Here is a 27,808-nt window from a genome sequence, read left to right as displayed (position 1 = left end):
AGGCGGGCGGATTGCTCCAGGTCAGGAGTTCGAAACCAGCCTGAGCAAGAGCGAGACCCCGTCTCTACTAAAAATAGAAAGAAATTAATTGGCCAACTAATATATATAGAAAAACACAGCCGGGCGTGGTGGTGCATGCCTGTAGTCCCAACTACTCGGGAGGCTGAGGCAGCAGGATTGCTTGAGCCCGGAGATTGAGGTTGCTGTGAGCTAGGCTGACGCCATGGCACTCACTCTAGCCTGGGCAGCAAAACGAGACTCTGTCTCAAAAAAAAAAAAAAAAAAAAGAACACAGGGGGGAGGGCGGCACGGGCAACACATGTCACCTGAATACTTGTACTCCCATCATCTGCTTGAAAAGAGAGAGAAAAGAAAATGCAATCCTAGAGGTAAGAGACACTTTTTAAAAATAATGAATCCGAAGAGAAAAGTAAAAGGAGGCCTGTGGAGCAGGTCTGGGTGTGACTCCGGATCCCCCAACATCAGGTGCCACCACCAAAGTTTCCTGCGTGTAGCCCATAGAACCCCAAAATCAACGGGACGAGTTCTGGTCACATACTCCCTCAAAATGACATCCTGGCCTTCTTCTGGAACTCCCTCCCCTCTCAGACTCTCAAGGTTTCCTCCAGCGTGTCGGTTCCCACAGAGCAGACCTTTGGTCTGAGACCTGACAGTCCAGATGCCACGCATGCTGCCGCGTGGCGGCGGTGTCGAGGCTTGGGACAAGAGGAGGCCCCACGGTGCGGGCTGGGGCGCCAGGCACCGCGCGGGCGCTGAGGGTGGGGGTGACCCCCACCCCGGGCCGCCGCCGCGCTCCCAGAAAGGGGACAGAACAAGAGGCAAGAAAAAAAAAAAAAAAAGCAGCAGCCTGTGGCACCCGGTATTCCCAGGCGGTCTCCCATCCAAGTACTAACCAGGCCCGACCCTGCTTAGCTTCCGAGACCAGACGAGATCGGGGGCGTTCAGGGTGGTGTGGCCCTAGACGGCGGCGGAGGGCGCCCCTGCCCCGCTCGAGAAGCCGAGCCTCTCTGGGCTTCCCCGCCGCCGCCTCCCGCCCCAGGCCCCGCGCCGGGCCGGGCCGGGCTGGTTGAGTTCGCCGGCCGGGTCCCGCTGGCTCCCAGGGACGGGGGTGATGGGCGGGGCGGGGCGGGGCGGGGCGGGGTGGGGGGCTGTCTCTCTATACACACACACACACACTCACACTCACTCACACTCACACAAGATGCGCCTCCACGGCTGGACTCGCCAAGGTGGAGCCCTCCCAGCCCCCCTCGTCTCCTCGCCCGGCCTCCTTCACCTACCCGCTGCCCACCCCCAGCGCGTCGCTGCCGCTGACTGCGCAGGCGCGGGACGCTCGCCCTTTGACCCCAGCCAGGGGCCGCCCTCCCCCACAACCCCTTTCAGCTGCGCCCCCCCCCTCGCCCTGTGGGTGGGCTGCCGCCTATTCCCCCGGGCCAGGGCTGGGGCACAGCCAGTGTATGGGGCGTCTCTCTCTGGGGATGTGTCCCATGGGTGGGGTGGGGTGGCGTGGTTTGGGGGGCGCTGAAGAAATCAGTCCCCTCCATCTCCTACCTCTGGAAAACGCCCAAGCCCGTGGAGAACTGCCGGCACCGCTTCGTGGGGGCCGGGACCCTCCTCCGTGTCCTCCTGTGGCCCAGTCCAAGGGGCCTGGGCCTGGCCGGGGCTGCATTGGACCCCGACCACCCTGGCGTGTGGACTCGCTAAAAATCGGCCATTAGATATTGGATTCCAGCTTCCTGGAGGTCATTTCACTAATGAGTGCACCGGAAAGAGTTTCCTAATCCATCTGTGAGGGTGGCAACTGAAAGAGAATTTTAAAGCTGACAGAATAGGCGAGGGAAGGCATAGGAGATTTCCACACCCAGCAAGGAAGACTGTCCCGAAATGGAAGAAAGAAACGAGCAAACAGAGACACCGGTAGCCCGCCCGGAAAAGAGTCTGCCCCTGAGAGAAAGCACCCTGACCAGGTTCACCCGTGGGTGGGTGGCGAGCTAGCGGCATTCAGAAGAGCGAGGCCCGCAGTCTGTGCGGAAGACACCTGCGCTCGGGTGTGTGTGGCGGCGCGATTCACAAGCAGCTCTAGACGTTAAACCCAGGAGAAGCCAGGGAGTTCCCAACGCCCCAGGTGTCCTCAGCCCACGACTGGCTGCTGTGGGAATGCGAAGCCCGGCTCCTTGTCTCAGAGCAGGGTTCCCAGGAGGATCAGGCTGAAGCTGGGACTTGGCCTCAAAGTGTCCCCTCGCATGGCCACCCCCTTCCCCTTCCTGCTCCTCTACTCCTGGTGCCCCTCCATCCAGGGGCCAGACCTTAAAGAGTCACCGCAAGAGAATCCTGGTCCCAAAGGAGCCTTCTGGGGGACCGGTGCTGAGAGAGGTTGTGGGCATGGCCCGCTGGGGCTCTGCCCGACCCAGGGCTGAGAGATGCCACCTCCCAGCTCTGGGTCCCTGCAGGAAGTGTTGGCAAGCACAGGGCCGGTCCTCCAAAGGCCCAGGTGCAGGGAGCCCAGGCCAAGCAGCCTGTGGAAGAAGCCACTTGCCGTGCCACCCCGGGAACAGGACTGCAGGCCCCGGCCCTTCCCACCTCCTCCTCCTCCTCCTCCTCCTCACCCCCGCCCCGCCCCCACAGGGCACAGGGCTCAGAGACACCTCAGACTCTTGCTACCCAAAGTGCAAAGGGCATCAGTTGCTCCTCCAACCCCCCCACCACCGCCCAGCAGACCACGTTGTCCAGCCAGCCCCCGGGCCTCCCTGGGGTGCCCAGCACAAAAGTGCAGACACCCACCGGACCCTCAGTCTCAGTTTTCGGAGGTTTTTGCCACTCTAAGGACCCGCAGGCCAGCTGGGCCTTCGGGCAGGACAGAGAGCCCCGGAATCCGACGTGGAGAGCTGCGTGTACGTCCCCATCAGGAGGCGGTCCCCACCTCCGCGGCTCTCCCCTTGCGGGGAGCGGCAGCCCAGCCGGCAGCCGCAGGGCCTCAGGGAAGACACCAGGCTGGGCCCCCGCGGCACAGCGGGGGCGCGTCCCCCGCACTCACGCGACTTAGGGACGGCTGCTGGAGACTGCTGCGGCCACCCTGCTGCCGGGTTTCTGGAGGGCTTCCTGGAAGCAGCATCCACACCAAGCCCTTGGAAGGCCCAGGCGACGGAGGAGCCGGTCAGGCAGGGGCCGAGGACGGTGAGAGGCCGGGCGGGAAGGAGCGTGTCAGGCAGGGGCAGAGGACGGTGACCGGCCGGGCGGGGAGGAGCCGGTCAGGCGGGGGCCCAGGACAGTGACGGGCCTGGCCGGGGAGGAGTGCGTCAGGCAGGGGCAGAGGAGACGGGCTGGGTAAGGGTTAGGGTTACAGTTAGGGCACAATTCACAATCCCAAAGACGTGGAAGCGACCCGAGTGCCCATCCATCCAGGAGTGCATCAATAAAATGTGGCGCGTGGACACCACGGAGTGCCATTCGGCTGTGAGGAGCAGCGGTGAGAGGGCGCCTCTCGTGTTCTCCTGGCCAGAGCTGGAACCCGTTCCAGTAAACCAAGTATCCCAAGAATGGACACACGAGCACCACGTGAGCGCGCTCACCAGCAAATTGGTACGAACGGATGGACGCCTAAGTGGACAGAGAGGAATCACCTTCATCGGGTGGGTGTCGGGCGGGTGGGGGGAGGGGAGGGGCATACACATCCATTAGGCATGGGGTGGGTGCGCACCGACTGGGGGATGGGCGCACTTGAAGCTCTGACCCGAGGGGGGAGGCTTGGAGAGGGCAAGGCACCCGACCTTAACATTGGTACCCCCACAATACGCTGGAACAACATGAGAGGTATATGAATAAGAACACAGGGGGGGCCGGGCGCGGTGGCTCACGCCTGTAATCCTAGCTCTCTGGGAGGCCGAGGCGGGCGGATTGCTCCAGGTCAGGAGTTCGAAACCAGCCTGAGCAAGAGCGAGACCCCGTCTCTACTAAAAATAGAAAGAAATTAATTGGCCAACTAATATATATAGAAAAACACAGCCGGGCGTGGTGGTGCATGCCTGTAGTCCCAACTACTCGGGAGGCTGAGGCAGCAGGATTGCTTGAGCCCGGAGATTGAGGTTGCTGTGAGCTAGGCTGACGCCATGGCACTCACTCTAGCCTGGGCAGCAAAACGAGACTCTGTCTCAAAAAAAAAAAAAAAAAAAGAACACAGGGGGGAGGGCGGCACGGGCAACACATGTCACCTGAATACTTGTACTCCCATCATCTGCTTGAAAAGAGAGAGAAAAGAAAATGCAATCCTAGAGGTAAGAGACACTTTTTAAAAATAATGAATCCGAAGAGAAAAGTAAAAGGAGGCCTGTGGAGCAGGTCTGGGTGTGACTCCGGATCCCCCAACATCAGGTGCCACCACCAAAGTTTCCTGCGTGTAGCCCATAGAACCCCAAAATCAACGGGACGAGTTCTGGTCACATACTCCCTCAAAATGACATCCTGGCCTTCTTCTGGAACTCCCTCCCCTCTCAGACTCTCAAGGTTTCCTCCAGCGTGTCGGTTCCCACAGAGCAGACCTTTGGTCTGAGACCTGACAGTCCAGATGCCACGCATGCTGCCGCGTGGCGGCGGTGTCGAGGCTTGGGACAAGAGGAGGCCCCACGGTGCGGGCTGGGGCGCCAGGCACCGCGCGGGCGCTGAGGGTGGGGGTGACCCCCACCCCGGGCCGCCGCCGCGCTCCCAGAAAGGGGACAGAACAAGAGGCAAGAAAAAAAAAAAAAAAAGCAGCAGCCTGTGGCACCCGGTATTCCCAGGCGGTCTCCCATCCAAGTACTAACCAGGCCCGACCCTGCTTAGCTTCCGAGACCAGACGAGATCGGGGGCGTTCAGGGTGGTGTGGCCCTAGACGGCGGCGGAGGGCGCCCCTGCCCCGCTCGAGAAGCCGAGCCTCTCTGGGCTTCCCCGCCGCCGCCTCCCGCCCCAGGCCCCGCGCCGGGCCGGGCCGGGCTGGTTGAGTTCGCCGGCCGGGTCCCGCTGGCTCCCAGGGACGGGGGTGATGGGCGGGGCGGGGCGGGGCGGGGCGGGGTGGGGGGCTGTCTCTCTATACACACACACACACACTCACACTCACTCACACTCACACAAGATGCGCCTCCACGGCTGGACTCGCCAAGGTGGAGCCCTCCCAGCCCCCCTCGTCTCCTCGCCCGGCCTCCTTCACCTACCCGCTGCCCACCCCCAGCGCGTCGCTGCCGCTGACTGCGCAGGCGCGGGACGCTCGCCCTTTGACCCCAGCCAGGGGCCGCCCTCCCCCACAACCCCTTTCAGCTGCGCCCCCCCCCTCGCCCTGTGGGTGGGCTGCCGCCTATTCCCCCGGGCCAGGGCTGGGGCACAGCCAGTGTATGGGGCGTCTCTCTCTGGGGATGTGTCCCATGGGTGGGGTGGGGTGGCGTGGTTTGGGGGGCGCTGAAGAAATCAGTCCCCTCCATCTCCTACCTCTGGAAAACGCCCAAGCCCGTGGAGAACTGCCGGCACCGCTTCGTGGGGGCCGGGACCCTCCTCCGTGTCCTCCTGTGGCCCAGTCCAAGGGGCCTGGGCCTGGCCGGGGCTGCATTGGACCCCGACCACCCTGGCGTGTGGACTCGCTAAAAATCGGCCATTAGATATTGGATTCCAGCTTCCTGGAGGTCATTTCACTAATGAGTGCACCGGAAAGAGTTTCCTAATCCATCTGTGAGGGTGGCAACTGAAAGAGAATTTTAAAGCTGACAGAATAGGCGAGGGAAGGCATAGGAGATTTCCACACCCAGCAAGGAAGACTTTCCCGAAATGGAAGAAAGAAACGAGCAAACAGAGACACCGGTAGCCCGCCCGGAAAAGAGTCTGCCCCTGAGAGAAAGCACCCTGACCAGGTTCACCCGTGGGTGGGTGGCGAGCTAGCGGCATTCAGAAGAGCGAGGCCCGCAGTCTGTGCGGAAGACACCTGCGCTCGGGTGTGTGTGGCGGCGCGATTCACAAGCAGCTCTAGACGTTAAACCCAGGAGAAGCCAGGGAGTTCCCAACGCCCCAGGTGTCCTCAGCCCACGACTGGCTGCTGTGGGAATGCGAAGCCCGGCTCCTTGTCTCAGAGCGGGGTTCCCAGGAGGATCAGGCTGAAGCTGGGACTTGGCCTCAAAGTGTCCCCTCGCATGGCCACCCCCTTCCCCTTCCTGCTCCTCTACTCCTGGTGCCCCTCCATCCAGGGGCCAGACCTTAAAGAGTCACCGCAAGAGAATCCTGGTCCCAAAGGAGCCTTCTGGGGGACCGGTGCTGAGAGAGGTTGTGGGCATGGCCCGCTGGGGCTCTGCCCGACCCAGGGCTGAGAGATGCCACCTCCCAGCTCTGGGTCCCTGCAGGAAGTGTTGGCAAGCACAGGGCCGGTCCTCCAAAGGCCCAGGTGCAGGGAGCCCAGGCCAAGCAGCCTGTGGAAGAAGCCACTTGCCGTGCCACCCCGGGAACAGGACTGCAGGCCCCGGCCCTTCCCACCTCCTCCTCCTCCTCCTCCTCCTCCCCCCCGCCCCGCCCCCACAGGGCACAGGGCTCAGAGACACCTCAGACTCTTGCTACCCAAAGTGCAAAGGGCATCAGTTGCTCCTCCAACCCCCCCACCACCGCCCAGCAGACCACGTTGTCCAGCCAGCCCCCGGGCCTCCCTGGGGTGCCCAGCACAAAAGTGCAGACACCCACCGGACCCTCAGTCTCAGTTTTCGGAGGTTTTTGCCACTCTAAGGACCCGCAGGCCAGCTGGGCCTTCGGGCAGGACAGAGAGCCCCGGAATCCGACGTGGAGAGCTGCGTGTACGTCCCCATCAGGAGGCGGTCCCCACCTCCGCGGCTCTCCCCTTGCGGGGAGCGGCAGCCCAGCCGGCAGCCGCAGGGCCTCAGGGAAGACACCAGGCTGGGCCCCCGCGGCACAGCGGGGGCGCGTCCCCCGCACTCACGCGACTTAGGGACGGCTGCTGGAGACTGCTGCGGCCACCCTGCTGCCGGGTTTCTGGAGGGCTTCCTGGAAGCAGCATCCACACCAAGCCCTTGGAAGGCCCAGGCGACGGAGGAGCCGGTCAGGCAGGGGCCGAGGACGGTGAGAGGCCGGGCGGGAAGGAGCGTGTCAGGCAGGGGCAGAGGACGGTGACCGGCCGGGCGGGGAGGAGCCGGTCAGGCGGGGGCCCAGGACAGTGACGGGCCTGGCCGGGGAGGAGTGCGTCAGGCAGGGGCAGAGGAGACGGGCTGGGTAAGGGTTAGGGTTACAGTTAGGGCACAATTCACAATCCCAAAGACGTGGAAGCGACCCCAGTGCCCATCCATCCAGGAGTGCATCAATAAAATGTGGCGCGTGGACACCACGGAGTGCCATTCGGCTGTGAGGAGCAGCGGTGAGAGGGCGCCTCTCGTGTTCTCCTGGCCAGAGCTGGAACCCGTTCCAGTAAACCAAGTATCCCAAGAATGGACACACGAGCACCACGTGAGCGCGCTCACCAGCAAATTGGTACGAACGGATGGACGCCTAAGTGGACAGAGAGGAATCACCTTCATCGGGTGGGTGTCGGGCGGGTGGGGGGAGGGGAGGGGCATACACATCCATTAGGCATGGGGTGGGTGCGCACCGACTGGGGGATGGGCGCACTTGAAGCTCTGACCCGAGGGGGGAGGCTTGGAGAGGGCAAGGCACCCGACCTTAACATTGGTACCCCCACAATACGCTGGAACAACATGAGAGGTATATGAATAAGAACACAGGGGGGGCCGGGCGCGGTGGCTCACGCCTGTAATCCTAGCTCTCTGGGAGGCCGAGGCGGGCGGATTGCTCCAGGTCAGGAGTTCGAAACCAGCCTGAGCAAGAGCGAGACCCCGTCTCTACTAAAAATAGAAAGAAATTAATTGGCCAACTAATATATATAGAAAAACACAGCCGGGCGTGGTGGTGCATGCCTGTAGTCCCAACTACTCGGGAGGCTGAGGCAGCAGGATTGCTTGAGCCCGGAGATTGAGGTTGCTGTGAGCTAGGCTGACGCCATGGCACTCACTCTAGCCTGGGCAGCAAAACGAGACTCTGTCTCAAAAAAAAAAAAAAAAAAAGAACACAGGGGGGAGGGCGGCACGGGCAACACATGTCACCTGAATACTTGTACTCCCATCATCTGCTTGAAAAGAGAGAGAAAAGAAAATGCAATCCTAGAGGTAAGAGACACTTTTTAAAAATAATGAATCCGAAGAGAAAAGTAAAAGGAGGCCTGTGGAGCAGGTCTGGGTGTGACTCCGGATCCCCCAACATCAGGTGCCACCACCAAAGTTTCCTGCGTGTAGCCCATAGAACCCCAAAATCAACGGGACGAGTTCTGGTCACATACTCCCTCAAAATGACATCCTGGCCTTCTTCTGGAACTCCCTCCCCTCTCAGACTCTCAAGGTTTCCTCCAGCGTGTCGGTTCCCACAGAGCAGACCTTTGGTCTGAGACCTGACGGTCCAGATGCCACGCATGCTGCCGCGTGGCGGCGGTGTCGAGGCTTGGGACAAGAGGAGGCCCCACGGTGCGGGCTGGGGCGCCAGGCACCGCGCGGGCGCTGAGGGTGGGGGTGACCCCCACCCCGGGCCGCCGCCGCGCTCCCAGAAAGGGGACAGAACAAGAGGCAAGAAAAAAAAAAAAAAAAGCAGCAGCCTGTGGCACCCGGTATTCCCAGGCGGTCTCCCATCCAAGTACTAACCAGGCCCGACCCTGCTTAGCTTCCGAGACCAGACGAGATCGGGGGCGTTCAGGGTGGTGTGGCCCTAGACGGCGGCGGAGGGCGCCCCTGCCCCGCTCGAGAAGCCGAGCCTCTCTGGGCTTCCCCGCCGCCGCCTCCCGCCCCAGGCCCCGCGCCGGGCCGGGCCGGGCTGGTTGAGTTCGCCGGCCGGGTCCCGCTGGCTCCCAGGGACGGGGGTGATGGGCGGGGCGGGGCGGGGCGGGGCGGGGTGGGGGGCTGTCTCTCTATACACACACACACACACTCACACTCACTCACACTCACACAAGATGCGCCTCCACGGCTGGACTCGCCAAGGTGGAGCCCTCCCAGCCCCCCTCGTCTCCTCGCCCGGCCTCCTTCACCTACCCGCTGCCCACCCCCAGCGCGTCGCTGCCGCTGACTGCGCAGGCGCGGGACGCTCGCCCTTTGACCCCAGCCAGGGGCCGCCCTCCCCCACAACCCCTTTCAGCTGCGCCCCCCCCCTCGCCCTGTGGGTGGGCTGCCGCCTATTCCCCCGGGCCAGGGCTGGGGCACAGCCAGTGTATGGGGCGTCTCTCTCTGGGGATGTGTCCCATGGGTGGGGTGGGGTGGCGTGGTTTGGGGGGCGCTGAAGAAATCAGTCCCCTCCATCTCCTACCTCTGGAAAACGCCCAAGCCCGTGGAGAACTGCCGGCACCGCTTCGTGGGGGCCGGGACCCTCCTCCGTGTCCTCCTGTGGCCCAGTCCAAGGGGCCTGGGCCTGGCCGGGGCTGCATTGGACCCCGACCACCCTGGCGTGTGGACTCGCTAAAAATCGGCCATTAGATATTGGATTCCAGCTTCCTGGAGGTCATTTCACTAATGAGTGCACCGGAAAGAGTTTCCTAATCCATCTGTGAGGGTGGCAACTGAAAGAGAATTTTAAAGCTGACAGAATAGGCGAGGGAAGGCATAGGAGATTTCCACACCCAGCAAGGAAGACTGTCCCGAAATGGAAGAAAGAAACGAGCAAACAGAGACACCGGTAGCCCGCCCGGAAAAGAGTCTGCCCCTGAGAGAAAGCACCCTGACCAGGTTCACCCGTGGGTGGGTGGCGAGCTAGCGGCATTCAGAAGAGCGAGGCCCGCAGTCTGTGCGGAAGACACCTGCGCTCGGGTGTGTGTGGCGGCGCGATTCCCAAGCAGCTCTAGACGTTAAACCCAGGAGAAGCCAGGGAGTTCCCAACGCCCCAGGTGTCCTCAGCCCACGACTGGCTGCTGTGGGAATGCGAAGCCCGGCTCCTTGTCTCAGAGCGGGGTTCCCAGGAGGATCAGGCTGAAGCTGGGACTTGGCCTCAAAGTGTCCCCTCGCATGGCCACCCCCTTCCCCTTCCTGCTCCTCTACTCCTGGTGCCCCTCCATCCAGGGGCCAGACCTTAAAGAGTCACCGCAAGAGAATCCTGGTCCCAAAGGAGCCTTCTGGGGGACCGGTGCTGAGAGAGGTTGTGGGCATGGCCCGCTGGGGCTCTGCCCGACCCAGGGCTGAGAGATGCCACCTCCCAGCTCTGGGTCCCTGCAGGAAGTGTTGGCAAGCACAGGGCCGGTCCTCCAAAGGCCCAGGTGCAGGGAGCCCAGGCCAAGCAGCCTGTGGAAGAAGCCACTTGCCGTGCCACCCCGGGAACAGGACTGCAGGCCCCGGCCCTTCCCACCTCCTCCTCCTCCTCCTCCTCCTCCCCCCCGCCCCGCCCCCACAGGGCACAGGGCTCAGAGACACCTCAGACTCTTGCTACCCAAAGTGCAAAGGGCATCAGTTGCTCCTCCAACCCCCCCACCACCGCCCAGCAGACCACGTTGTCCAGCCAGCCCCCGGGCCTCCCTGGGGTGCCCAGCACAAAAGTGCAGACACCCACCGGACCCTCAGTCTCAGTTTTCGGAGGTTTTTGCCACTCTAAGGACCCGCAGGCCAGCTGGGCCTTCGGGCAGGACAGAGAGCCCCGGAATCCGACGTGGAGAGCTGCGTGTACGTCCCCATCAGGAGGCGGTCCCCACCTCCGCGGCTCTCCCCTTGCGGGGAGCGGCAGCCCAGCCGGCAGCCGCAGGGCCTCAGGGAAGACACCAGGCTGGGCCCCCGCGGCACAGCGGGGGCGCGTCCCCCGCACTCACGCGACTTAGGGACGGCTGCTGGAGACTGCTGCGGCCACCCTGCTGCCGGGTTTCTGGAGGGCTTCCTGGAAGCAGCATCCACACCAAGCCCTTGGAAGGCCCAGGCGACGGAGGAGCCGGTCAGGCAGGGGCCGAGGACGGTGAGAGGCCGGGCGGGAAGGAGCGTGTCAGGCAGGGGCAGAGGACGGTGACCGGCCGGGCGGGGAGGAGCCGGTCAGGCGGGGGCCCAGGACAGTGACGGGCCTGGCCGGGGAGGAGTGCGTCAGGCAGGGGCAGAGGAGACGGGCTGGGTAAGGGTTAGGGTTACAGTTAGGGCACAATTCACAATCCCAAAGACGTGGAAGCGACCCGAGTGCCCATCCATCCAGGAGTGCATCAATAAAATGTGGCGCGTGGACACCACGGAGTGCCATTCGGCTGTGAGGAGCAGCGGTGAGAGGGCGCCTCTCGTGTTCTCCTGGCCAGAGCTGGAACCCGTTCCAGTAAACCAAGTATCCCAAGAATGGACACACGAGCACCACGTGAGCGCGCTCACCAGCAAATTGGTACGAACGGATGGACGCCTAAGTGGACAGAGAGGAATCACCTTCATCGGGTGGGTGTCGGGCGGGTGGGGGGAGGGGAGGGGCATACACATCCATTAGGCATGGGGTGGGTGCGCACCGACTGGGGGATGGGCGCACTTGAAGCTCTGACCCGAGGGGGGAGGCTTGGAGAGGGCAAGGCACCCGACCTTAACATTGGTACCCCCACAATACGCTGGAACAACATGAGAGGTATATGAATAAGAACACAGGGGGGGCCGGGCGCGGTGGCTCACGCCTGTAATCCTAGCTCTCTGGGAGGCCGAGGCGGGCGGATTGCTCCAGGTCAGGAGTTCGAAACCAGCCTGAGCAAGAGCGAGACCCCGTCTCTACTAAAAATAGAAAGAAATTAATTGGCCAACTAATATATATAGAAAAACACAGCCGGGCGTGGTGGTGCATGCCTGTAGTCCCAACTACTCGGGAGGCTGAGGCAGCAGGATTGCTTGAGCCCGGAGATTGAGGTTGCTGTGAGCTAGGCTGACGCCATGGCACTCACTCTAGCCTGGGCAGCAAAACGAGACTCTGTCTCAAAAAAAAAAAAAAAAAAAGAACACAGGGGGGAGGGCGGCACGGGCAACACATGTCACCTGAATACTTGTACTCCCATCATCTGCTTGAAAAGAGAGAGAAAAGAAAATGCAATCCTAGAGGTAAGAGACACTTTTTAAAAATAATGAATCCGAAGAGAAAAGTAAAAGGAGGCCTGTGGAGCAGGTCTGGGTGTGACTCCGGATCCCCCAACATCAGGTGCCACCACCAAAGTTTCCTGCGTGTAGCCCATAGAACCCCAAAATCAACGGGACGAGTTCTGGTCACATACTCCCTCAAAATGACATCCTGGCCTTCTTCTGGAACTCCCTCCCCTCTCAGACTCTCAAGGTTTCCTCCAGCGTGTCGGTTCCCACAGAGCAGACCTTTGGTCTGAGACCTGACGGTCCAGATGCCACGCATGCTGCCGCGTGGCGGCGGTGTCGAGGCTTGGGACAAGAGGAGGCCCCACGGTGCGGGCTGGGGCGCCAGGCACCGCGCGGGCGCTGAGGGTGGGGGTGACCCCCACCCCGGGCCGCCGCCGCGCTCCCAGAAAGGGGACAGAACAAGAGGCAAGAAAAAAAAAAAAAAAAGCAGCAGCCTGTGGCACCCGGTATTCCCAGGCGGTCTCCCATCCAAGTACTAACCAGGCCCGACCCTGCTTAGCTTCCGAGACCAGACGAGATCGGGGGCGTTCAGGGTGGTGTGGCCCTAGACGGCGGCGGAGGGCGCCCCTGCCCCGCTCGAGAAGCCGAGCCTCTCTGGGCTTCCCCGCCGCCGCCTCCCGCCCCAGGCCCCGCGCCGGGCCGGGCCGGGCTGGTTGAGTTCGCCGGCCGGGTCCCGCTGGCTCCCAGGGACGGGGGTGATGGGCGGGGCGGGGCGGGGCGGGGCGGGGTGGGGGGCTGTCTCTCTATACACACACACACACACTCACACTCACTCACACTCACACAAGATGCGCCTCCACGGCTGGACTCGCCAAGGTGGAGCCCTCCCAGCCCCCCTCGTCTCCTCGCCCGGCCTCCTTCACCTACCCGCTGCCCACCCCCAGCGCGTCGCTGCCGCTGACTGCGCAGGCGCGGGACGCTCGCCCTTTGACCCCAGCCAGGGGCCGCCCTCCCCCACAACCCCTTTCAGCTGCGCCCCCCCCCCTCGCCCTGTGGGTGGGCTGCCGCCTATTCCCCCGGGCCAGGGCTGGGGCACAGCCAGTGTATGGGGCGTCTCTCTCTGGGGATGTGTCCCATGGGTGGGGTGGGGTGGCGTGGTTTGGGGGGCGCTGAAGAAATCAGTCCCCTCCATCTCCTACCTCTGGAAAACGCCCAAGCCCGTGGAGAACTGCCGGCACCGCTTCGTGGGGGCCGGGACCCTCCTCCGTGTCCTCCTGTGGCCCAGTCCAAGGGGCCTGGGCCTGGCCGGGGCTGCATTGGACCCCGACCACCCTGGCGTGTGGACTCGCTAAAAATCGGCCATTAGATATTGGATTCCAGCTTCCTGGAGGTCATTTCACTAATGAGTGCACCGGAAAGAGTTTCCTAATCCATCTGTGAGGGTGGCAACTGAAAGAGAATTTTAAAGCTGACAGAATAGGCGAGGGAAGGCATAGGAGATTTCCACACCCAGCAAGGAAGACTTTCCCGAAATGGAAGAAAGAAACGAGCAAACAGAGACACCGGTAGCCCGCCCGGAAAAGAGTCTGCCCCTGAGAGAAAGCACCCTGACCGGGTTCACCCGTGGGTGGGTGGCGAGCTAGCGGCATTCAGAAGAGCGAGGCCCGCAGTCTGTGCGGAAGACACGTGCGCTCGGGTGTGTGTGGCGGCGCGATTCACAAGCAGCTCTAGACGTTAAACCCAGGAGAAGCCAGGGAGTTCCCAACGCCCCAGGTGTCCTCAGCCCACGACTGGCTGCTGTGGGAATGCGAAGCCCGGCTCCTTGTCTCAGAGCGGGGTTCCCAGGAGGATCAGGCTGAAGCTGGGACTTGGCCTCAAAGTGTCCCCTCGCATGGCCACCCCCTTCCCCTTCCTGCTCCTCTACTCCTGGTGCCCCTCCATCCAGGGGCCAGACCTTAAAGAGTCACCGCAAGAGAATCCTGGTCCCAAAGGAGCCTTCTGGGGGACCGGTGCTGAGAGAGGTTGTGGGCATGGCCCGCTGGGGCTCTGCCCGACCCAGGGCTGAGAGATGCCACCTCCCAGCTCTGGGTCCCTGCAGGAAGTGTTGGCAAGCACAGGGCCGGTCCTCCAAAGGCCCAGGTGCAGGGAGCCCAGGCCAAGCAGCCTGTGGAAGAAGCCACTTGCCGTGCCACCCCGGGAACAGGACTGCAGGCCCCGGCCCTTCCCACCTCCTCCTCCTCCTCCTCCTCCTCCCCCCCGCCCCGCCCCCACAGGGCACAGGGCTCAGAGACACCTCAGACTCTTGCTACCCAAAGTGCAAAGGGCATCAGTTGCTCCTCCAACCCCCCCACCACCGCCCAGCAGACCACGTTGTCCAGCCAGCCCCCGGGCCTCCCTGGGGTGCCCAGCACAAAAGTGCAGACACCCACCGGACCCTCAGTCTCAGTTTTCGGAGGTTTTTGCCACTCTAAGGACCCGCAGGCCAGCTGGGCCTTCGGGCAGGACAGAGAGCCCCGGAATCCGACGTGGAGAGCTGCGTGTACGTCCCCATCAGGAGGCGGTCCCCACCTCCGCGGCTCTCCCCTTGCGGGGAGCGGCAGCCCAGCCGGCAGCCGCAGGGCCTCAGGGAAGACACCAGGCTGGGCCCCCGCGGCACAGCGGGGGCACGTCCCCCGCACTCACGCGACTTAGGGACGGCTGCTGGAGACTGCTGCGGCCACCCTGCTGCCGGGTTTCTGGAGGGCTTCCTGGAAGCAGCATCCACACCAAGCCCTTGGAAGGCCCAGGCGACGGAGGAGCCGGTCAGGCAGGGGCCGAGGACGGTGAGAGGCCGGGCGGGAAGGAGCGTGTCAGGCAGGGGCAGAGGACGGTGACCGGCCGGGCGGGGAGGAGCCGGTCAGGCGGGGGCCCAGGACAGTGACGGGCCTGGCCGGGGAGGAGTGCGTCAGGCAGGGGCAGAGGAGACGGGCTGGGTAAGGGTTAGGGTTACAGTTAGGGCACAATTCACAATCCCAAAGACGTGGAAGCGACCCGAGTGCCCATCCATCCAGGAGTGCATCAATAAAATGTGGCGCGTGGACACCACGGAGTGCCATTCGGCTGTGAGGAGCAGCGGTGAGAGGGCGCCTCTCGTGTTCTCCTGGCCAGAGCTGGAACCCGTTCCAGTAAACCAAGTATCCCAAGAATGGACACACGAGCACCACGTGAGCGCGCTCACCAGCAAATTGGTACGAACGGATGGACGCCTAAGTGGACAGAGAGGAATCACCTTCATCGGGTGGGTGTCGGGCGGGTGGGGGGAGGGGAGGGGCATACACATCCATTAGGCATGGGGTGGGTGCGCACCGACTGGGGGATGGGCGCACTTGAAGCTCTGACCCGAGGGGGGAGGCTTGGAGAGGGCAAGGCACCCGACCTTAACATTGGTACCCCCACAATACGCTGGAACAACATGAGAGGTATATGAATAAGAACACAGGGGGGGCCGGGCGCGGTGGCTCACGCCTGTAATCCTAGCTCTCTGGGAGGCCGAGGCGGGCGGATTGCTCCAGGTCAGGAGTTCGAAACCAGCCTGAGCAAGAGCGAGACCCCGTCTCTACTAAAAATAGAAAGAAATTAATTGGCCAACTAATATATATAGAAAAACACAGCCGGGCGTGGTGGTGCATGCCTGTAGTCCCAACTACTCGGGAGGCTGAGGCAGCAGGATTGCTTGAGCCCGGAGATTGAGGTTGCTGTGAGCTAGGCTGACGCCATGGCACTCACTCTAGCCTGGGCAGCAAAACGAGACTCTGTCTCAAAAAAAAAAAAAAAAAAAGAACACAGGGGGGAGGGCGGCACGGGCAACACATGTCACCTGAATACTTGTACTCCCATCATCTGCTTGAAAAGAGAGAGAAAAGAAAATGCAATCCTAGAGGTAAGAGACACTTTTTAAAAATAATGAATCCGAAGAGAAAAGTAAAAGGAGGCCTGTGGAGCAGGTCTGGGTGTGACTCCGGATCCCCCAACATCAGGTGCCACCACCAAAGTTTCCTGCGTGTAGCCCATAGAACCCCAAAATCAACGGGACGAGTTCTGGTCACATACTCCCTCAAAATGACATCCTGGCCTTCTTCTGGAACTCCCTCCCCTCTCAGACTCTCAAGGTTTCCTCCAGCGTGTCGGTTCCCACAGAGCAGACCTTTGGTCTGAGACCTGACGGTCCAGATGCCACGCATGCTGCCGCGTGGCGGCGGTGTCGAGGCTTGGGACAAGAGGAGGCCCCACGGTGCGGGCTGGGGCGCCAGGCACCGCGCGGGCGCTGAGGGTGGGGGTGACCCCCACCCCGGGCCGCCGCCGCGCTCCCAGAAAGGGGACAGAACAAGAGGCAAGAAAAAAAAAAAAAAAAGCAGCAGCCTGTGGCACCCGGTATTCCCAGGCGGTCTCCCATCCAAGTACTAACCAGGCCCGACCCTGCTTAGCTTCCGAGACCAGACGAGATCGGGGGCGTTCAGGGTGGTGTGGCCCTAGACGGCGGCGGAGGGCGCCCCTGCCCCGCTCGAGAAGCCGAGCCTCTCTGGGCTTCCCCGCCGCCGCCTCCCGCCCCAGGCCCCGCGCCGGGCCCGGCCGGGCTGGTTGAGTTCGCCGGCCGGGTCCCGCTGGCTCCCAGGGACGGGGGTGATGGGCGGGGCGGGGCGGGGCGGGGCGGGGTGGGGGGGCTGTCTCTCTATACACACACACACACACTCACACTCACTCACACTCACACAAGATGCGCCTCCACGGCTGGACTCGCCAAGGTGGAGCCCTCCCAGCCCCCCTCGTCTCCTCGCCCGGCCTCCTTCACCTACCCGCTGCCCACCCCCAGCGCGTCGCTGCCGCTGACTGCGCAGGCGCGGGACGCTCGCCCTTTGACCCCAGCCAGGGGCCGCCCTCCCCCACAACCCCTTTCAGCTGCGCCCCCCCCCTCGCCCTGTGGGTGGGCTGCCGCCTATTCCCCCGGGCCAGGGCTGGGGCACAGCCAGTGTATGGGGCGTCTCTCTCTGGGGATGTGTCCCATGGGTGGGGTGGGGTGGCGTGGTTTGGGGGGCGCTGAAGAAATCAGTCCCCTCCATCTCCTACCTCTGGAAAACGCCCAAGCCCGTGGAGAACTGCCGGCACCGCTTCGTGGGGGCCGGGACCCTCCTCCGTGTCCTCCTGTGGCCCAGTCCAAGGGGCCTGGGCCTGGCCGGGGCTGCATTGGACCCCGACCACCCTGGCGTGTGGACTCGCTAAAAATCGGCCATTAGATATTGGATTCCAGCTTCCTGGAGGTCATTTCACTAATGAGTGCACCGGAAAGAGTTTCCTAATCCATCTGTGAGGGTGGCAACTGAAAGAGAATTTTAAAGCTGACAGAATAGGCGAGGGAAGGCATAGGAGATTTCCACACCCAGCAAGGAAGACTTTCCCGAAATGGAAGAAAGAAACGAGCAAACAGAGACACCGGTAGCCCGCCCGGAAAAGAGTCTGCCCCTGAGAGAAAGCACCCTGACCAGGTTCACCCGTGGGTGGGTGGCGAGCTAGCGGCATTCAGAAGAGCGAGGCCCGCAGTCTGTGCGGAAGACACCTGCGCTCGGGTGTGTGTGGCGGCGCGATTCACAAGCAGCTCTAGACGTTAAACCCAGGAGAAGCCAGGGAGTTCCCAACGCCCCAGGTGTCCTCAGCCCACGACTGGCTGCTGTGGGAATGCGAAGCCCGGCTCCTTGTCTCAGAGCGGGGTTCCCAGGAGGATCAGGCTGAAGCTGGGACTTGGCCTCAAAGTGTCCCCTCGCATGGCCACCCCCTTCCCCTTCCTGCTCCTCTACTCCTGGTGCCCCTCCATCCAGGGGCCAGACCTTAAAGAGTCACCGCAAGAGAATCCTGGTCCCAAAGGAGCCTTCTGGGGGACCGGTGCTGAGAGAGGTTGTGGGCATGGCCCGCTGGGGCTCTGCCCGACCCAGGGCTGAGAGATGCCACCTCCCAGCTCTGGGTCCCTGCAGGAAGTGTTGGCAAGCACAGGGCCGGTCCTCCAAAGGCCCAGGTGCAGGGAGCCCAGGCCAAGCAGCCTGTGGAAGAAGCCACTTGCCGTGCCACCCCGGGAACAGGACTGCAGGCCCCGGCCCTTCCCACCTCCTCCTCCTCCTCCTCCTCCTCCCCCCCGCCCCGCCCCCACAGGGCACAGGGCTCAGAGACACCTCAGACTCTTGCTACCCAAAGTGCAAAGGGCATCAGTTGCTCCTCCAACCCCCCCACCACCGCCCAGCAGACCACGTTGTCCAGCCAGCCCCCGGGCCTCCCTGGGGTGCCCAGCACAAAAGTGCAGACACCCACCGGACCCTCAGTCTCAGTTTTCGGAGGTTTTTGCCACTCTAAGGACCCGCAGGCCAGCTGGGCCTTCGGGCAGGACAGAGAGCCCCGGAATCCGACGTGGAGAGCTGCGTGTACGTCCCCATCAGGAGGCGGTCCCCACCTCCGCGGCTCTCCCCTTGCGGGGAGCGGCAGCCCAGCCGGCAGCCGCAGGGCCTCAGGGAAGACACCAGGCTGGGCCCCCGCGGCACAGCGGGGGCACGTCCCCCGCACTCACGCGACTTAGGGACGGCTGCTGGAGACTGCTGCGGCCACCCTGCTGCCGGGTTTCTGGAGGGCTTCCTGGAAGCAGCATCCACACCAAGCCCTTGGAAGGCCCAGGCGACGGAGGAGCCGGTCAGGCAGGGGCCGAGGACGGTGAGAGGCCGGGCGGGAAGGAGCGTGTCAGGCAGGGGCAGAGGACGGTGACCGGCCGGGCGGGGAGGAGCCGGTCAGGCGGGGGCCCAGGACAGTGACGGGCCTGGCCGGGGAGGAGTGCGTCAGGCAGGGGCAGAGGAGACGGGCTGGGTAAGGGTTAGGGTTACAGTTAGGGCACAATTCACAATCCCAAAGACGTGGAAGCGACCCGAGTGCCCATCCATCCAGGAGTGCATCAATAAAATGTGGCGCGTGGACACCACGGAGTGCCATTCGGCTGTGAGGAGCAGCGGTGAGAGGGCGCCTCTCGTGTTCTCCTGGCCAGAGCTGGAACCCGTTCCAGTAAACCAAGTATCCCAAGAATGGACACACGAGCACCACGTGAGCGCGCTCACCAGCAAATTGGTACGAACGGATGGACGCCTAAGTGGACAGAGAGGAATCACCTTCATCGGGTGGGTGTCGGGCGGGTGGGGGGAGGGGAGGGGCATACACATCCATTAGGCATGGGGTGGGTGCGCACCGACTGGGGGATGGGCGCACTTGAAGCTCTGACCCGAGGGGGGAGGCTTGGAGAGGGCAAGGCACCCGACCTTAACATTGGTACCCCCACAATACGCTGGAACAACATGAGAGGTATATGAATAAGAACACAGGGGGGGCCGGGCGCGGTGGCTCACGCCTGTAATCCTAGCTCTCTGGGAGGCCGAGGCGGGCGGATTGCTCCAGGTCAGGAGTTCGAAACCAGCCTGAGCAAGAGCGAGACCCCGTCTCTACTAAAAATAGAAAGAAATTAATTGGCCAACTAATATATATAGAAAAACACAGCCGGGCGTGGTGGTGCATGCCTGTAGTCCCAACTACTCGGGAGGCTGAGGCAGCAGGATTGCTTGAGCCCGGAGATTGAGGTTGCTGTGAGCTAGGCTGACGCCATGGCACTCACTCTAGCCTGGGCAGCAAAACGAGACTCTGTCTCAAAAAAAAAAAAAAAAAAAGAACACAGGGGGGAGGGCGGCACGGGCAACACATGTCACCTGAATACTTGTACTCCCATCATCTGCTTGAAAAGAGAGAGAAAAGAAAATGCAATCCTAGAGGTAAGAGACACTTTTTAAAAATAATGAATCCGAAGAGAAAAGTAAAAGGAGGCCTGTGGAGCAGGTCTGGGTGTGACTCCGGATCCCCCAACATCAGGTGCCACCACCAAAGTTTCCTGCGTGTAGCCCATAGAACCCCAAAATCAACGGGACGAGTTCTGGTCACATACTCCCTCAAAATGACATCCTGGCCTTCTTCTGGAACTCCCTCCCCTCTCAGACTCTCAAGGTTTCCTCCAGCGTGTCGGTTCCCACAGAGCAGACCTTTGGTCTGAGACCTGACGGTCCAGATGCCACGCATGCTGCCGCGTGGCGGCGGTGTCGAGGCTTGGGACAAGAGGAGGCCCCACGGTGCGGGCTGGGGCGCCAGGCACCGCGCGGGCGCTGAGGGTGGGGGTGACCCCCACCCCGGGCCGCCGCCGCGCTCCCAGAAAGGGGACAGAACAAGAGGCAAGAAAAAAAAAAAAAAAAGCAGCAGCCTGTGGCACCCGGTATTCCCAGGCGGTCTCCCATCCAAGTACTAACCAGGCCCGACCCTGCTTAGCTTCCGAGACCAGACGAGATCGGGGGCGTTCAGGGTGGTGTGGCCCTAGACGGCGGCGGAGGGCGCCCCTGCCCCGCTCGAGAAGCCGAGCCTCTCTGGGCTTCCCCGCCGCCGCCTCCCGCCCCAGGCCCCGCGCCGGGCCGGGCCGGGCTGGTTGAGTTCGCCGGCCGGGTCCCGCTGGCTCCCAGGGACGGGGGTGATGGGCGGGGCGGGGCGGGGCGGGGCGGGGTGGGGGGCTGTCTCTCTATACACACACACACACACTCACACTCACTCACACTCACACAAGATGCGCCTCCACGGCTGGACTCGCCAAGGTGGAGCCCTCCCAGCCCCCCTCGTCTCCTCGCCCGGCCTCCTTCACCTACCCGCTGCCCACCCCCAGCGCGTCGCTGCCGCTGACTGCGCAGGCGCGGGACGCTCGCCCTTTGACCCCAGCCAGGGGCCGCCCTCCCCCACAACCCCTTTCAGCTGCGCCCCCCCCCTCGCCCTGTGGGTGGGCTGCCGCCTATTCCCCCGGGCCAGGGCTGGGGCACAGCCAGTGTATGGGGCGTCTCTCTCTGGGGATGTGTCCCATGGGTGGGGTGGGGTGGCGTGGTTTGGGGGGCGCTGAAGAAATCAGTCCCCTCCATCTCCTACCTCTGGAAAACGCCCAAGCCCGTGGAGAACTGCCGGCACCGCTTCGTGGGGGCCGGGACCCTCCTCCGTGTCCTCCTGTGGCCCAGTCCAAGGGGCCTGGGCCTGGCCGGGGCTGCATTGGACCCCGACCACCCTGGCGTGTGGACTCGCTAAAAATCGGCCATTAGATATTGGATTCCAGCTTCCTGGAGGTCATTTCACTAATGAGTGCACCGGAAAGAGTTTCCTAATCCATCTGTGAGGGTGGCAACTGAAAGAGAATTTTAAAGCTGACAGAATAGGCGAGGGAAGGCATAGGAGATTTCCACACCCAGCAAGGAAGACTGTCCCGAAATGGAAGAAAGAAACGAGCAAACAGAGACACCGGTAGCCCGCCCGGAAAAGAGTCTGCCCCTGAGAGAAAGCACCCTGACCAGGTTCACCCGTGGGTGGGTGGCGAGCTAGCGGCATTCAGAAGAGCGAGGCCCGCAGTCTGTGCGGAAGACACCTGCGCTCGGGTGTGTGTGGCGGCGCGATTCACAAGCAGCTCTAGACGTTAAACCCAGGAGAAGCCAGGGAGTTCCCAACGCCCCAGGTGTCCTCAGCCCACGACTGGCTGCTGTGGGAATGCGAAGCCCGGCTCCTTGTCTCAGAGCGGGGTTCCCAGGAGGATCAGGCTGAAGCTGGGACTTGGCCTCAAAGTGTCCCCTCGCATGGCCACCCCCTTCCCCTTCCTGCTCCTCTACTCCTGGTGCCCCTCCATCCAGGGGCCAGACCTTAAAGAGTCACCGCAAGAGAATCCTGGTCCCAAAGGAGCCTTCTGGGGGACCGGTGCTGAGAGAGGTTGTGGGCATGGCCCGCTGGGGCTCTGCCCGACCCAGGGCTGAGAGATGCCACCTCCCAGCTCTGGGTCCCTGCAGGAAGTGTTGGCAAGCACAGGGCCGGTCCTCCAAAGGCCCAGGTGCAGGGAGCCCAGGCCAAGCAGCCTGTGGAAGAAGCCACTTGCCGTGCCACCCCGGGAACAGGACTGCAGGCCCCGGCCCTTCCCACCTCCTCCTCCTCCTCCTCCTCCTCCCCCCCGCCCCGCCCCCACAGGGCACAGGGCTCAGAGACACCTCAGACTCTTGCTACCCAAAGTGCAAAGGGCATCAGTTGCTCCTCCAACCCCCCCACCACCGCCCAGCAGACCACGTTGTCCAGCCAGCCCCCGGGCCTCCCTGGGGTGCCCAGCACAAAAGTGCAGACACCCACCGGACCCTCAGTCTCAGTTTTCGGAGGTTTTTGCCACTCTAAGGACCCGCAGGCCAGCTGGGCCTTCGGGCAGGACAGAGAGCCCCGGAATCCGACGTGGAGAGCTGCGTGTACGTCCCCATCAGGAGGCGGTCCCCACCTCCGCGGCTCTCCCCTTGCGGGGAGCGGCAGCCCAGCCGGCAGCCGCAGGGCCTCAGGGAAGACACCAGGCTGGGCCCCCGCGGCACAGCGGGGGCGCGTCCCCCGCACTCACGCGACTTAGGGACGGCTGCTGGAGACTGCTGCGGCCACCCTGCTGCCGGGTTTCTGGAGGGCTTCCTGGAAGCAGCATCCACACCAAGCCCTTGGAAGGCCCAGGCGACGGAGGAGCCGGTCAGGCAGGGGCCGAGGACGGTGAGAGGCCGGGCGGGAAGGAGCGTGTCAGGCAGGGGCAGAGGACGGTGACCGGCCGGGCGGGGAGGAGCCGGTCAGGCGGGGGCCCAGGACAGTGACGGGCCTGGCCGGGGAGGAGTGCGTCAGGCAGGGGCAGAGGAGACGGGCTGGGTAAGGGTTAGGGTTACAGTTAGGGCACAATTCACAATCCCAAAGACGTGGAAGCGACCCGAGTGCCCATCCATCCAGGAGTGCATCAATAAAATGTGGCGCGTGGACACCACGGAGTGCCATTCGGCTGTGAGGAGCAGCGGTGAGAGGGCGCCTCTCGTGTTCTCCTGGCCAGAGCTGGAACCCGTTCCAGTAAACCAAGTATCCCAAGAATGGACACACGAGCACCACGTGAGCGCGCTCACCAGCAAATTGGTACGAACGGATGGACGCCTAAGTGGACAGAGAGGAATCACCTTCATCGGGTGGGTGTCGGGCGGGTGGGGGGAGGGGAGGGGCATACACATCCATTAGGCATGGGGTGGGTGCGCACCGACTGGGGGATGGGCGCACTTGAAGCTCTGACCCGAGGGGGGAGGCTTGGAGAGGGCAAGGCACCCGACCTTAACATTGGTACCCCCACAATACGCTGGAACAACATGAGAGGTATATGAATAAGAACACAGGGGGGGCCGGGCGCGGTGGCTCACGCCTGTAATCCTAGCTCTCTGGGAGGCCGAGGCGGGCGGATTGCTCCAGGTCAGGAGTTCGAAACCAGCCTGAGCAAGAGCGAGACCCCGTCTCTACTAAAAATAGAAAGAAATTAATTGGCCAACTAATATATATAGAAAAACACAGCCGGGCGTGGTGGTGCATGCCTGTAGTCCCAACTACTCGGGAGGCTGAGGCAGCAGGATTGCTTGAGCCCGGAGATTGAGGTTGCTGTGAGCTAGGCTGACGCCATGGCACTCACTCTAGCCTGGGCAGCAAAACGAGACTCTGTCTCAAAAAAAAAAAAAAAAAAAGAACACAGGGGGGAGGGCGGCACGGGCAACACATGTCACCTGAATACTTGTACTCCCATCATCTGCTTGAAAAGAGAGAGAAAAGAAAATGCAATCCTAGAGGTAAGAGACACTTTTTAAAAATAATGAATCCGAAGAGAAAAGTAAAAGGAGGCCTGTGGAGCAGGTCTGGGTGTGACTCCGGATCCCCCAACATCAGGTGCCACCACCAAAGTTTCCTGCGTGTAGCCCATAGAACCCCAAAATCAACGGGACGAGTTCTGGTCACATACTCCCTCAAAATGACATCCTGGCCTTCTTCTGGAACTCCCTCCCCTCTCAGACTCTCAAGGTTTCCTCCAGCGTGTCGGTTCCCACAGAGCAGACCTTTGGTCTGAGACCTGACGGTCCAGATGCCACGCATGCTGCCGCGTGGCGGCGGTGTCGAGGCTTGGGACAAGAGGAGGCCCCACGGTGCGGGCTGGGGCGCCAGGCACCGCGCGGGCGCTGAGGGTGGGGGTGACCCCCACCCCGGGCCGCCGCCGCGCTCCCAGAAAGGGGACAGAACAAGAGGCAAGAAAAAAAAAAAAAAAAGCAGCAGCCTGTGGCACCCGGTATTCCCAGGCGGTCTCCCATCCAAGTACTAACCAGGCCCGACCCTGCTTAGCTTCCGAGACCAGACGAGATCGGGGGCGTTCAGGGTGGTGTGGCCCTAGACGGCGGCGGAGGGCGCCCCTGCCCCGCTCGAGAAGCCGAGCCTCTCTGGGCTTCCCCGCCGCCGCCTCCCGCCCCAGGCCCCGCGCCGGGCCGGGCCGGGCTGGTTGAGTTCGCCGGCCGGGTCCCGCTGGCTCCCAGGGACGGGGGTGATGGGCGGGGCGGGGCGGGGCGGGGCGGGGTGGGGGGCTGTCTCTCTATACACACACACACACACTCACACTCACTCACACTCACACAAGATGCGCCTCCACGGCTGGACTCGCCAAGGTGGAGCCCTCCCAGCCCCCCTCGTCTCCTCGCCCGGCCTCCTTCACCTACCCGCTGCCCACCCCCAGCGCGTCGCTGCCGCTGACTGCGCAGGCGCGGGACGCTCGCCCTTTGACCCCAGCCAGGGGCCGCCCTCCCCCACAACCCCTTTCAGCTGCGCCCCCCCCCTCGCCCTGTGGGTGGGCTGCCGCCTATTCCCCCGGGCCAGGGCTGGGGCACAGCCAGTGTATGGGGCGTCTCTCTCTGGGGATGTGTCCCATGGGTGGGGTGGGGTGGCGTGGTTTGGGGGGCGCTGAAGAAATCAGTCCCCTCCATCTCCTACCTCTGGAAAACGCCCAAGCCCGTGGAGAACTGCCGGCACCGCTTCGTGGGGGCCGGGACCCTCCTCCGTGTCCTCCTGTGGCCCAGTCCAAGGGGCCTGGGCCTGGCCGGGGCTGCATTGGACCCCGACCACCCTGGCGTGTGGACTCGCTAAAAATCGGCCATTAGATATTGGATTCCAGCTTCCTGGAGGTCATTTCACTAATGAGTGCACCGGAAAGAGTTTCCTAATCCATCTGTGAGGGTGGCAACTGAAAGAGAATTTTAAAGCTGACAGAATAGGCGAGGGAAGGCATAGGAGATTTCCACACCCAGCAAGGAAGACTTTCCCGAAATGGAAGAAAGAAACGAGCAAACAGAGACACCGGTAGCCCGCCCGGAAAAGAGTCTGCCCCTGAGAGAAAGCACCCTGACCAGGTTCACCCGTGGGTGGGTGGCGAGCTAGCGGCATTCAGAAGAGCGAGGCCCGCAGTCTGTGCGGAAGACACCTGCGCTCGGGTGTGTGTGGCGGCGCGATTCACAAGCAGCTCTAGACGTTAAACCCAGGAGAAGCCAGGGAGTTCCCAACGCCCCAGGTGTCCTCAGCCCACGACTGGCTGCTGTGGGAATGCGAAGCCCGGCTCCTTGTCTCAGAGCGGGGTTCCCAGGAGGATCAGGCTGAAGCTGGGACTTGGCCTCAAAGTGTCCCCTCGCATGGCCACCCCCTTCCCCTTCCTGCTCCTCTACTCCTGGTGCCCCTCCATCCAGGGGCCAGACCTTAAAGAGTCACCGCAAGAGAATCCTGGTCCCAAAGGAGCCTTCTGGGGGACCGGTGCTGAGAGAGGTTGTGGGCATGGCCCGCTGGGGCTCTGCCCGACCCAGGGCTGAGAGATGCCACCTCCCAGCTCTGGGTCCCTGCAGGAAGTGTTGGCAAGCACAGGGCCGGTCCTCCAAAGGCCCAGGTGCAGGGAGCCCAGGCCAAGCAGCCTGTGGAAGAAGCCACTTGCCGTGCCACCCCGGGAACAGGACTGCAGGCCCCGGCCCTTCCCACCTCCTCCTCCTCCTCCTCCTCCTCCCCCCCGCCCCGCCCCCACAGGGCACAGGGCTCAGAGACACCTCAGACTCTTGCTACCCAAAGTGCAAAGGGCATCAGTTGCTCCTCCAACCCCCCCACCACCGCCCAGCAGACCACGTTGTCCAGCCAGCCCCCGGGCCTCCCTGGGGTGCCCAGCACAAAAGTGCAGACACCCACCGGACCCTCAGTCTCAGTTTTCGGAGGTTTTTGCCACTCTAAGGACCCGCAGGCCAGCTGGGCCTTCGGGCAGGACAGAGAGCCCCGGAATCCGACGTGGAGAGCTGCGTGTACGTCCCCATCAGGAGGCGGTCCCCACCTCCGCGGCTCTCCCCTTGCGGGGAGCGGCAGCCCAGCCGGCAGCCGCAGGGCCTCAGGGAAGACACCAGGCTGGGCCCCCGCGGCACAGCGGGGGCGCGTCCCCCGCACTCACGCGACTTAGGGACGGCTGCTGGAGACTGCTGCGGCCACCCTGCTGCCGGGTTTCTGGAGGGCTTCCTGGAAGCAGCATCCACACCAAGCCCTTGGAAGGCCCAGGCGACGGAGGAGCCGGTCAGGCAGGGGCCGAGGACGGTGAGAGGCCGGGCGGGAAGGAGCGTGTCAGGCAGGGGCAGAGGACGGTGACCGGCCGGGCGGGGAGGAGCCGGTCAGGCGGGGGCCCAGGACAGTGACGGGCCTGGCCGGGGAGGAGTGCGTCAGGCAGGGGCAGAGGAGACGGGCTGGGTAAGGGTTAGGGTTACAGTTAGGGCACAATTCACAATCCCAAAGACGTGGAAGCGACCCGAGTGCCCATCCATCCAGGAGTGCATCAATAAAATGTGGCGCGTGGACACCACGGAGTGCCATTCGGCTGTGAGGAGCAGCGGTGAGAGGGCGCCTCTCGTGTTCTCCTGGCCAGAGCTGGAACCCGTTCCAGTAAACCAAGTATCCCAAGAATGGACACACGAGCACCACGTGAGCGCGCTCACCAGCAAATTGGTACGAACGGATGGACGCCTAAGTGGACAGAGAGGAATCACCTTCATCGGGTGGGTGTCGGGCGGGTGGGGGGAGGGGAGGGGCATACACATCCATTAGGCATGGGGTGGGTGCGCACCGACTGGGGGATGGGCGCACTTGAAGCTCTGACCCGAGGGGGGAGGCTTGGAGAGGGCAAGGCACCCGACCTTAACATTGGTACCCCCACAATACGCTGGAACAACATGAGAGGTATATGAATAAGAACACAGGGGGGGCCGGGCGCGGTGGCTCACGCCTGTAATCCTAGCTCTCTGGGAGGCCGAGGCGGGCGGATTGCTCCAGGTCAGGAGTTCGAAACCAGCCTGAGCAAGAGCGAGACCCCGTCTCTACTAAAAATAGAAAGAAATTAATTGGCCAACTAATATATATAGAAAAACACAGCCGGGCGTGGTGGTGCATGCCTGTAGTCCCAACTACTCGGGAGGCTGAGGCAGCAGGATTGCTTGAGCCCGGAGATTGAGGTTGCTGTGAGCTAGGCTGACGCCATGGCACTCACTCTAGCCTGGGCAGCAAAACGAGACTCTGTCTCAAAAAAAAAAAAAAAAAAAGAACACAGGGGGGAGGGCGGCACGGGCAACACATGTCACCTGAATACTTGTACTCCCATCATCTGCTTGAAAAGAGAGAGAAAAGAAAATGCAATCCTAGAGGTAAGAGACACTTTTTAAAAATAATGAATCCGAAGAGAAAAGTAAAAGGAGGCCTGTGGAGCAGGTCTGGGTGTGACTCCGGATCCCCCAACATCA

At 62.8% G+C, this 27,808-nt stretch overlaps 7 non-coding genes across 7 annotated transcripts; all 7 read right to left on the bottom strand.

The window, feature by feature from the left end:
• Positions 1–865: 865 nt before the first annotated feature.
• LOC142867078 (5S ribosomal RNA) lies at positions 866–984 on the bottom strand. The gene has a single exon (XR_012916809.1). It is a non-coding gene; the product is annotated as a 5S ribosomal RNA (ribosomal RNA).
• Positions 985–4,768: 3,784 nt separating this feature from the next.
• LOC142867077 (5S ribosomal RNA) lies at positions 4,769–4,887 on the bottom strand. The gene has a single exon (XR_012916808.1). It is a non-coding gene; the product is annotated as a 5S ribosomal RNA (ribosomal RNA).
• A 3,784-nt stretch (positions 4,888–8,671) lies between these two features.
• Positions 8,672–8,790, bottom strand: LOC142867076 (5S ribosomal RNA). Its single transcript, XR_012916807.1, has one exon. It is a non-coding gene; the product is annotated as a 5S ribosomal RNA (ribosomal RNA).
• Positions 8,791–12,574: 3,784 nt separating this feature from the next.
• LOC142867075 (5S ribosomal RNA) lies at positions 12,575–12,693 on the bottom strand. Its single transcript, XR_012916806.1, has one exon. It is a non-coding gene; the product is annotated as a 5S ribosomal RNA (ribosomal RNA).
• Positions 12,694–16,478: 3,785 nt separating this feature from the next.
• Positions 16,479–16,597, bottom strand: LOC142867074 (5S ribosomal RNA). Its single transcript, XR_012916805.1, has one exon. It is a non-coding gene; the product is annotated as a 5S ribosomal RNA (ribosomal RNA).
• Positions 16,598–20,382: 3,785 nt separating this feature from the next.
• Positions 20,383–20,501, bottom strand: LOC142867073 (5S ribosomal RNA). Its single transcript, XR_012916804.1, has one exon. It is a non-coding gene; the product is annotated as a 5S ribosomal RNA (ribosomal RNA).
• A 3,784-nt stretch (positions 20,502–24,285) lies between these two features.
• Positions 24,286–24,404, bottom strand: LOC142867072 (5S ribosomal RNA). Its single transcript, XR_012916803.1, has one exon. It is a non-coding gene; the product is annotated as a 5S ribosomal RNA (ribosomal RNA).
• Between the last annotated feature and the right edge of the window lie 3,404 nt (positions 24,405–27,808).

The sequence above is a fragment of the Microcebus murinus genome, unplaced genomic scaffold (genome assembly GCF_040939455.1).
Source record: "Microcebus murinus isolate Inina unplaced genomic scaffold, M.murinus_Inina_mat1.0 scaf013_hap2_Mmur4.0, whole genome shotgun sequence".
Lineage (NCBI taxonomy): Eukaryota > Metazoa > Chordata > Mammalia > Primates > Cheirogaleidae > Microcebus > Microcebus murinus.
The sequence above is the reverse complement of the archived record's forward strand: the minus strand, read 5'-3'. Positions and strand labels throughout refer to the sequence as shown.